Genomic DNA, 11,028 nt, shown 5'->3' with positions numbered 1-11,028 from the left:
TGCAAACTTCCTTCAGTCCTCATCAGCTGTCCTTTTCTCTTGGAGGCCTCCCCTGCCTGGGTTAGGGCTGCTCCTCAGTGTCCCTCAGCGCTCAGAACAGATGGTCTATTTACTGTGCACTTCTAGACCAGGGACTTGAATAAATGGCCAATCAGGATCAAAAGCAACAAATTCTCTGGACTGAGTTCTCTGGTGCTCATCCTAGAAACTCTGAGTTCCATTTGTTCAAGGTAAGAGACGGAAGCAGGATTTGAACAGAACCAGAGCCCACATTCTTAACCCTTATGCTCCTAACTCCCAATGCACTCAGTTTACTCATACACCAGATATGTACTTCATTACTGTACTTCAGTAATGAAGAAAATGGACACAGCCCTATTCTCTTACATTCAATTCAGGGGCTGGGGTGGAGGAGACACAGAAAATAAATAAATAAGTTATTTCCTTGGGATAAGAAAGATGCAATATACAGGGCAACGGGCGGGGGGGGGGGGACAGGTTGGAAGGTAGAGGAAGATCAGGAGTTCAGCTTTGGACACACTTAGTTTGGAGACAACAGGTGAAGATGCAGAATAGGAGTTGATAAGTAATTCTGAAATCCGGAGCATAAATTTAGGAGGATATATAAATTTGGAAGTCAGAAGCATGTAGTAGCACACATCTTTAATCCCAGCAACTTGGGAGGCTGAAGTACAAGGACTGCAAGTTCAAGGCCAGCCTGGGCAGCCTAACAAGACCCCATCTCAAAATAAGAGTTTTTAAAAGGACTAGGGATGGGGCTGGGGATGTGGCTCAAGTGGTAGTGCGCTCGCCTGGCATGCGTGCGGCCCGGGTTCGATCCTCAGCACCACATACAAACAAAGATGTTGTGTCTGCCGAAAACTAAAAAATAAATATTAAAATTTAAAAAAAAAAAAAAAAAAAAAAGGACTAGGGATGTAGTTGTGGAAGAGCACTTGCCAAGCATGTGTGAGGCTCTGAGTTCCATTCCAACACCACCACACAAGAAAGAAAGAGAGAGAAGTCAGCACAGATGATATTCAAAACCACAGAACTGGTTGAGGTTCCCCAGGAGAGTAATGAATCCACGTTGAGTTCTGTGGTGCTTAGAGGTAAAGGGGACAGAGGGGACTAACAAGGAATAGCCATTGAAGTAGGAGGGAACCTAGAAGAGTGTGGCATCCTGGCAGTCAGCTGAATATAGTGGTTCAAGGTCAGCTGGGGCAAAGACAATGAGAACTTGAAATTGGCATTGGAGTCAATAAGATAGATCTCATGGGTGATCTTGACACAAGCTGTGTCTGCAGAACTTGGCAAGCCCAAGTGCACAAAGAGAGTTTAAAGAGAAAGGCGGGGAGGAGTCGGAGACAGAGAGCTCTTTTACAACGGACAGCGGACAGCGAAGAAATGGGGGATCTGAAGGGGAGGAGGAGACGAGGAGGTTGTAAGGTACAGTGAGTTGCAGCGCAGGTGCAAGACCTGGTAGAGAGGAAACTGGCGCATGACGGGGAAGTGCCAGAGGTACACATACTTCTGCCCCTCCTCCTCCTCCTCTCCCTCCACGTCTCTGCTCTTTTCTCCTCACCCCACTTTCTCATCTTACAATGAGCACCCAGTGGACCTCGCTGTGAGCAGACAGTACACCGACTCCCTGTTCCTGGGAGGACTTACCAGGTTATCTTGATCTTTCTTTGAACAAAAGCAGGGCTCTCTCAGGCCACCAAACAGGACCTTTTTGTTCCCAAATGAGGATGCATTGAACACTGTAGGCCCCAGGGACCGCTCCTTTTGCCTATTGTCACCTCCCTCAATATCTTTCACCTTTTCTTTGCTGTGTACCTATGAACCAGCTGAATTGTAAGGGCCTTGAGGACAGGGACTCCACAAGATGCTTCCCTGGGGCCCCTAGGGTACATGATTGATTGCCCTGCAGAGTGTGTCAGGTTCTGTGCTAGGTGTTCCAGATTGACAGTCTCTGCCCTCAGGGGGCTCATGGTCCAGAAAGGAGGTAATCAAATAAGAGCAAATAGATTAAGTGCCATCCTAGGGAAATGTGGGGTGTTTGGAGGCCTGGGAAGGAAGAGGTTAACTCTGATGGGGTGTGGTCAGGGAAGGCTTCAGAGAAGGGTGGTGAGGAGAGGGCACTTGTGAGGTGGCCAGGAGTTCCTAGAGACTAGAGCCAAGAAGGTGTGCAGGGGAGGGGAACACAAAGCACAGAGGCGCACAGTGTGCAGTGACCTGGCCACGGGAGGAGGGCAGGACTTTTCACAGGGTTGTACCTGGTGGGGACACAGCAGGGGCAGTGGGAAAAGATTCTGGGGAGGTGCACAAGAACTGGCCTGTGGAAGGCCTTGTGTGCCATGCTAAGTTGTCCTTTAACCCCACAGGTGCCGGGTGAAGTGCAAAATCAGGCTCAGAACTTAGGGAGACCCCCGTGGTATGAGTAGAGCCAAGTCTGATTTGCTTTCAGCTCATGATATTAAACAAGTTAATTTATTTAAAAGTCAGGAGATGACATGAAAAGTCCTAAATTCCATTCTGTAGTCATATTGTTGTAGGTCAGCCATTAGCCAGAGCTGAGCAGAGCCCTCTGTTATGGACTGTCTTGTGTCCCCTAAAAAGATGTTGAAATCCTAGCCCTCCTGCACCTGTGAGCGTGACCTTATGTGCAAATTGAGTCTTTGCAGATGATGGATCAAAATGAGTTCATGGAGTTTGGGCACTAATCCAGTAAGATGGTGTCCTTATAAAAATGGGAAATGTGTGCCCAAAGACAGAGGCACCCAGAGGGAAGACCAGGCCAAGGACTGATTGGGGCTACCGGAAGCCAAAAGAGAAGCATGGAATAGACCCTCCCTCACAGCTCTCAGGAGCCAGCCTCTGACACCACCATCTCAGAGTTGCAGCCCCAGAGCAGTGAGACACTGAATTTGTTCAGGCCACCCAGTCTGTGACAACTTTGCTAAGAAAGACCCAGAAAAGTAACTCATCTTCCTCCTCTAGCTTAGATGGGGGCTTTCCTCTACCATTTGCCCCAGTCTCCTCCAGGGCGAAGGCTTCTGCTGGGTCCTCCTGAGGGATTCCAGTTGGCAAGTACCAGGGCTGGGACGCACTGGAGGGAGGGGAGGCCTGGAGACCAATGAGAAGGCTGCTGTGGTCATCCAGTGGAGGGCGGGACGCTGCCTACTGGTGGGTGCAAGGACCCTGCTGCCACAGCTCTGGCTGTCTATTAGCCAGAGAAACCCCGAGCTCCCCAAATAAACCCCGAGTTCCAATGACACATCTGTTTGTTCCCCTCCTGTCTTTCCTCTTGCAGGGCATCCATCCTCCCCCACCTGACATCACAACCACCCCATGTTCCTGGCTTGAATTTCATTCAGTGTAGACTTTCACCCCGCCTGGAAGGGGTGCGATTTCAGCAGCCTCCCCTTAAACTTCCTGTGACAGCTGTAACCTCTCTTCTCACTGAATTGCTAAGATTGTTGATAATGCCAGGCCCTTGGAAGCCTTCCTTGCAAGAGACTGGGAACACGCTTTCCTGCCAGGCCGTGGAAACGTGTGCGACAGAATGGCCCAGAAATTTAACGAATCTAAAGAAACTGGTAATTCCCCCGTTTTTAGGCCCACAAGAGCCCAGTCAATGAACAGGCTTTGAAAATCACCCTCCTAGCTCCATGGAGGAGGAAGAAATGATCCATTTGAAGCCCCAGAAGTCCAGCAGAGGACAAGAGCTATACCCCACAGCTGCTTGCATTTTGATTATTTGGAAAAAGCTAGTTGGAGAAGGCACTAGGCAGCAATCACCCCAGCTACCTCATTACAAGAAATGTCACCAGCTAAGAAGACAAGATGCTCTGTGCAAGTTGGTATCCTGGGTTAGCTCCTGGAACACAAAAGGAACCCAGTGGGAAAATGGGGGATCCTATTAAAGTCAGCCATTTAGTTAATAGCATGGTACCGATGTTGATGTTGTAGTTTAAGATAAACGTACCATGATTATGTAAGGCGTTAATATTATAGAAAGCGGCTAAAGGGTGTGCGGGGACTCCATGAACTGTCATTGGCAACTCTCTGGAAATGAGATTGAAAATTAAAGCTTAGAACAAATAAAACACATTTCTTTCTTTTCTTTTCTTTTCTTTCTTTATTTTTTAAGTGGACACAATACCTTTATTTAACTTATTCATCTCTACGTGGTGCTGAGGAGTGAACCCAATGCTTCTCCGGTGCTAGGTATGCACTCTACCACAGAGCCACAACCCCAACCCCATAAAACCACATTTTTTTTTTGAAAAAAAAAAAAAAAAAAGAATAAATAGCACTGGACTAGTACTTTTGAATTTGCAAGAGACTATGCTTCAGAACATACACTCCGATGAGCTGTCTCACCTTAGGCCAAAAATGGAACAATTTGACACTTGCTGAGTGTCTGTTCATGGTGTGGTAGGGATACCAAGACAAGTCGTACAGAATCCTACCCTCAAGGAGCTTACTCTCCAGTGAGGGGGACAGACACCTATAAGGATAACTATAATACCGCTACCACATAATCGTGGGGGTCAGAGAGATTAATCAAGATCTTCAGGGCTGGGGCGGTAGCTCAGAGCACTTGCCTCACAGGTGTGAGGCACTGGGTTTGATCCTCAGCACCACATAAAAATAAAATAAAGGCATTCTGTTCATCTACAACTACCAAAAAAAAAAAAAAAGATCTTGAATTGGAGATAATTTTTTTTTCTTTTTTATGGTACTGGAGAATAATTCAGGGGCCCTCTACCACAGAGCTTCATCCCCGCCCCCAACACACTTTTTTTTTTTTTTTTTTTAATGCAGGGTCTCATTTAATTGCCCAGGCTGGCCTTAAAATTACGATCCTTCTGCCTCAGCATCCTGAGTCGCTGGGACTACTGATGTGTGCCACCTCACCTGGCAAGAAAAGAATTTCGGTGTAGATAGAAACCCAGGGACTCAAGGCTGAGGGTTGGGTCTATGGCCTGAATGTTGTGTCCCTTCTAAATTCATATGTTGAAGCCTACTCATCTTTAAGGTATATGGTCTATGGAGGTGGGGTCTTTGGAAGGTAATGAGGTCATGAGGGTGCAGCTGTAGTTTGTATTTTTTTTTTTGTCATTAGTAAAAGTGATACATAAAAAAATGAATGGGGTTAGTGCACTTATAAAAAATGTAAAAAATGGAGGAGAAGTGGGCGCTCTCTCTCTCTCTCTCTCTCTCTCTCTCTCTCTCTCCTTTCAGCTGTGAGAGGATAGGAGAAGATGGCCATTTGCAAACCAGGAAGCATGCCCTCACCAGACACTGGGGCTGCTCCCACCTTGATGGACTTCCCAGCCTCCAGGACTGTAAGAAATGATGTTTATTGTTTAACCGCCCCATGCCTGTGGTATTCTATTACAGAAGCCTGAACTAAGACAGTTGGTGTCGGCAAAACACTGGGACATATAGGTATGCGGCCTTTGAGGAAGCTGAAACCTGGCAGGCAAGGAGTTCGGGGGTAGCGAGAATGAGGGTAGGGACATAATGGGAAAAATGCAATTTGTTGGGGCTGGGGATGTGGCTCAAGCGGTAGCGCGCTCGCCTGGCATGCGTGCGGCCCAGGTTCGATCCTCAGCACCACATACCAACAAAGATGTTGTGTCCGCCGAGAACTAAAAAATAAATATTAAAAAAATTCTCTCTCTCTCTCTCTCCTCTCATTCTCTCTTTAAAAAAAAAAAAATGCAATTTGTTTTTGAAAATCTAATCCTCTCCCAGGGCCTCAGGTATACTAGGCAAGTGGTCTGCCACTGAACTACATCCCCAGCTCAGCTGCAGTTTGTTTTTTTGTTTGTTTGTTTGCCATTAGTTAAAGTAATACATTAAAAAAAAAAGTAACACATGCTCGTTTTAAGGAGTTGAGAAAATCCAGAATGGTACAAAGGAGAATATCAAATTCAACTGTTCTTTACCCTTCAGAACTAATATTTTGATGCGCTGTCTCCACTATATTTGGTTCCTAGTTGAACTCATAAGTGGACACAGTTGGGTGTCCTTTCTTCGTTTTTTTTAGTGCATCACAAACCTTCCTCCATCTTATTTTTTTTTAAAAAAAAGAGAGAGAGAGAATTTTATTTTATTTTATTTTATTTTATTTATTTATTTTTATTTTAAAGAGAGAGTGAGAGAGAATTTTTAATATTTTATTTTTTTTTAGTATTTGGCAGACACAACTTCTTTGTTTGTATGTGGTGCTGAGAATCGAACCTGGGCCGCATGCATGCCAGGCGAGCGCGCTCTGCTTGAGCCACATCCCCAGCCCCAACCTTTCTCCATCTTATTAAAAAAAGAATACTAGGACCCATGAGCTAGCTCAGTGGTAGAGCACTGGCCTAGCATTCACGAGGCCCTGCTCTGGCTTCCATCCCCACCACTGCAAAATACTAATGAATGAAAAAGGCCCGGCGCTGGAATGGCGAATACCTGTAGTCTCAGAATCTCTGGAGGCTGAAGTAGGAGGATCCCAAGTTTGAGCAATTCAGCAAGACACCATCTCAAATGAAAAATAAAAGGGGCAGCTCAGTGGTAAAGCACACCTGGGTTCAATCCCCAGTACCCAACCCCCAGCTTATCCCTATTATCTGCTCCAAAAAGAAAAAGAATGTTAAGGCAGGAAAGGAAGTCAATTCAGCTACCTCCTTTCTAATCCAAGAATCTAGGTCAATGTTCCTGATGGCTTACTGGCAAATTTTTGTCTCAACACCTCTTCTAGCAAGAATCTCATGCATTATGAGATCTACTCTGAGATTCCTCAAAAGACTAGGAATGGAACCACCAGATGACCCAGTTATTCCACTCACTGGTATTTATCCAAAAGAATTAAAATCAGCATACTACAGAGATACAAGCACATCAATGTTTATAGCAGCATGATTCCCAATAGCCAAGTAATAGATCCAGCCCAGGTGCCCATCAACAGATGAATAGGTAAAGAAAACATAGTATTATATACACAATGGAGTTTTACTCAGCCATAAAGAAGAACAAAATTATGGCATTTGCTGATAAATGGATGGAAATGGAGGTCATCATGCTAAGGGATGTAGACCAGACGTAGAAAGTTAAGGGTCAAATATTTTCTCTTAATATGCAGAAGCTTGAGCAAAATAAGAGGGTGGGGGAGAAGAAGGGTATCCCATGAATATAGAAGAGAAATCAGTAGAGTAAAGGAATAAGAGAGGGAGGGAAGAGGGCCAGGAAAAGGGAGAAACTACAGGATAAGATTGACCAAGTCATGCTGTGTGTATATATGAATATACCACAGTGAATTTCACCTTTAGGTACATCTATAAAGCACCAATGAAAAAAACTATAAATAAACACAAGTAAGACCAATAGAACAGGGAAGGGGAATGGGGGAGGGGGAGGAAAGAAGGAAATACTGGAAACTGAAATGGAGCAAATTATATTCTATGCATGGATAATTATGTAAAAGTGGACCCCAGTATTACATATAACTATAAATGGACTAATAAAAAAAGTAAAAAAACAAAAGAGATCTATTCCGTTGCTAAGTTCAACAATGACAGATTTCATTATTCTGTTCATCTTTTTTTTTTTTTTTTTGGTAGTACTAGGAATTGAACTTAGGAATTGAATACTAGTGCTTCATCACTGAGTGACACCCCAAGCCCATTTTAATTTTTTAAATTTTGAGATAGGGTCTTGTTAAATTTTCCCGACACCTTGAATTTGCAATTCTCCTGCTTCGGCCTCCCCGGTAGCTGGGAATACACGCGTGAGCCATCATGCCTGGCACTTCTGTTCTTTTAGTCCTTCCCTATCACCATCCCTCTTTGAGAAGACAGATCTTCAGATGTATCAAGAATCAAAGCGTTTGGGGCTAGGGATGCAGCACGGTGGTAAAGCATTTGTTAGCATGCACTGGGCCCTGGGTTTGAGCCCCAGTTCTGCAGGGGGAAAAAAAATGAACGAGTTGCCAAGAGCGGGTGGTACCTACCTGTAATCTCAGCAAGCCTGTAATTCCAGTGACTTAGAAGGCTGAGGCAGGAGGATCTAACATGTAGTAGCCAGTAGCCACCGGACCTTGAGCAAATGCCTAAAGTGCTCAAGTCTTCCTCCTGCATCTGTGAAGTAACAGGGCTAGCCAAAGAAAGCAGAGCACCAATGAAAAAAACATAAATATAATATAAATATAATAAATATAAATAGAGCACAGAGTTGAAACCAGACTGTCAAAGCTGTGCCACTCCCCCACTTGTCCAGCGATCTCATCTCTGCAAGCAGCCCATGCTAATATATGCAGACCTGGGCAGGAGTATATAAGGGAAGCCCTGACACCATCTTACTAAGTGTCAGAGTCACAAACTGTTTTTGTTTTTTTTTTTTTTAAATGCATGTTCTCTCCTTCATGATAGCCTAGAACGCCAGGTTTTGAGTAGAGCTGTCTGCTCCCTGGTCTTCCCATTCCTGGTCCCCTGGCACTCACCGGCCCACTGTGAATCACCAGCTCTGGGCACAGGCAGGAAGTTTGCCCTGGGAGGATGTGCCCAGGGAGAGGGCTAGTGCAAATGCCGAAAGTAGACTTGGGCCATTTTGGCAAGGGAATTCTGGAGCCCTGGGTACCCAGCAGGTAGTCTGGACAGGGTGCCCAAGTTCCAATGGGCTTACCTCCTTGGCCCCAGGGAACTCCATATATTTGTGGGGGGCACACTGGAGGAATTCAGGGTGCAGCCTTCTACAGTACAGAGCCTCACGCAAGGACTACATTTGAAATGTGTCAAGAAGGTACAGTCTCTGTGATTCAGTTTCTTTAGGGTGATCAGTTCATTCAGGATTGCCTGAGACTTTCTCTGTTTTAGCACTGAAAGTCCCTCATCCTGGGAAAACCCTTCAGTCTTGGGGGAACAAGGACAGTTGGTCACATTTGCTTCCTTATCTTTACAATCTTCTAAGATTGTCATGAGGATCATATGAATTCATATGCATGGAGTGTTTAGCTGTGTGCTAAACATTCTAGAAGTGTGTTAGCTATTATTATTTAAAAGGTTCCGTTCTGCTAGAAAACGCTAAGATTCTACCATCAGAGGCTTCAGATGACAGAGTGGAGACTAGAATCTGCATGAAGGTTTAAGCTTGGAGGGTGACAGTCTAGTGGAGCCATCTAGCTGGGTTGGGAATCCCTGATGTGGGTTGCTGGGAAGATGTTAGTTCACTGAGTATCACAAGGGGTTTGAGGGCCTTACAGGGTGCTCATGAAATTCCTTAGGCAGTTGAAAATGTGGTTTTAGCATTCAGCAGAGAGGAGGAACCCAAGAGGAAAATAGAGAATCATCCCATAAAAGAAATCGTTAAAGAAGGCGCAGCCTTGCGTTAGAGGGATGAGGGTTAGAACATGGAGTGTTGGCTCCATGCCACTTACACATTTATAGTGTGCACTTGTCCACAGTTCATTTGATTTGAAAATGCCATTGATATGAAGTCATACCATTAATTTATGTCCTGCTAAGAAAAATGCTGTCAATACTTAAGATATGCTATTTACTGATGATGAGGCCAAACTGATTTCAAAAATAGAAAAATGTGGGAAGAAATAAATCTTAGAATTAATTAAGAATGATGCCAGTCAAGTGCAGTTGTTCATGCCTGCAATCCCAACGGCTTGGGAGGCTGAGGCAAAGGGATCGCAAGTTCAAAGCCAGCCTAAACCATTTAGTGAGGCCCTAAGCAACTTAGCAAGACCCTGTCTCTAAATAAAAAAATAAAAAGGGCTGGGGATATGGCTCCATGGTTAAGCACTACTGGGTTCAATCCCCATTACACACACACACACACACACACACACACACACACACACACAATTATGCCAGGCATTGTGTCAGGCATCAGGGGGACAGGAATGGGATACAGAGAGGGAAAAGACCCTGCCTTCAAAAAGCTTCTTGCCTCCTGGTGGCACACCCACAGATCCCTCCACAGCAATCTCCACGGTACAGGAGCCAGAGCTGTTCTGAAATCAGCTGCTGCTAGTGAAGTATTTATAGGAGTTATTAATACACTCAGAATTGACAGGCACGTCTTTCCTGGGATTTCCGGTCCTCCCCCTGCTTTTCCCTAATGCCTGAAATTTCTGGAGACAAAGCCTTTCAAACCATTTTTGAATGAATTGAGATAATGAATTGAAATGCCACATGCTGAGTGTTCAGTTGGTACCACTTCTGTGGAAGGCAATTTGGTACTATCCAAATTACAAATGGGCCTGCCCTTTGACCCTGAAATACCACTTGTAGGAATAAATCTTGCAGATACACTCTCTCACGAGGGAAATGCCATGTGCATAAGGCCACTCATTATAGCATTGTTTGAAACAGCCAACAGTTGGGAATTAACTAAGAGCGACGGACAGAGCTCTGGCTAACAAGATCATGGAATGTTTCATGTTGTGGACACCAGATCAAGGACATGAACTGGGGAAAGACAGAGAAAAGACCCCTGACGTGTACCATTAAGTGAAAACTGCTAAACATGGAACAGTTACAGTAGGCTAGCATTCATTATTTATGGAAGGAGTGGAGGGCAAGAGTACATATCTACACATTAACAAACGTGGTGGTGGGGCTGGAGTTGTGGCTCAGTGGTAGAACACTTGCCTGGCATGGGTGAGGTCCTGGGTTTGATCCTCAGCATGGCATATAAATAAATACATGAATAAAAGATCCATTTTAAAAAAGAAGAAACATGGGGGTACACCAGAAACTGGTAACAATGATTTTGGTGAAAGAGAGATAGGTAAAGAACTTATCAGATAGGGATAGAGAAGGGAAGAGGATTTTTATACTTTACTTTTAAACCATATAAATGGGTTATCTATTCAAAATGTTGAATTGTTGGAGTTTTTTAAAATACCACATGGGGGGCTGGAGATGTAGCTCAGTGGTAGTCCGATTTCTTGGCATGTGAGAGGCCCTGGGTTTGATCCTCAGGCCTGCAAAAGAATTAACTAGTTCATTGATTGAT

Source organism: Ictidomys tridecemlineatus, chromosome 11 (assembly GCF_052094955.1).
Source record: "Ictidomys tridecemlineatus isolate mIctTri1 chromosome 11, mIctTri1.hap1, whole genome shotgun sequence".
Taxonomy (NCBI): domain Eukaryota; kingdom Metazoa; phylum Chordata; class Mammalia; order Rodentia; family Sciuridae; genus Ictidomys; species Ictidomys tridecemlineatus.
Note: the sequence above shows the minus strand (reverse complement) of the source record.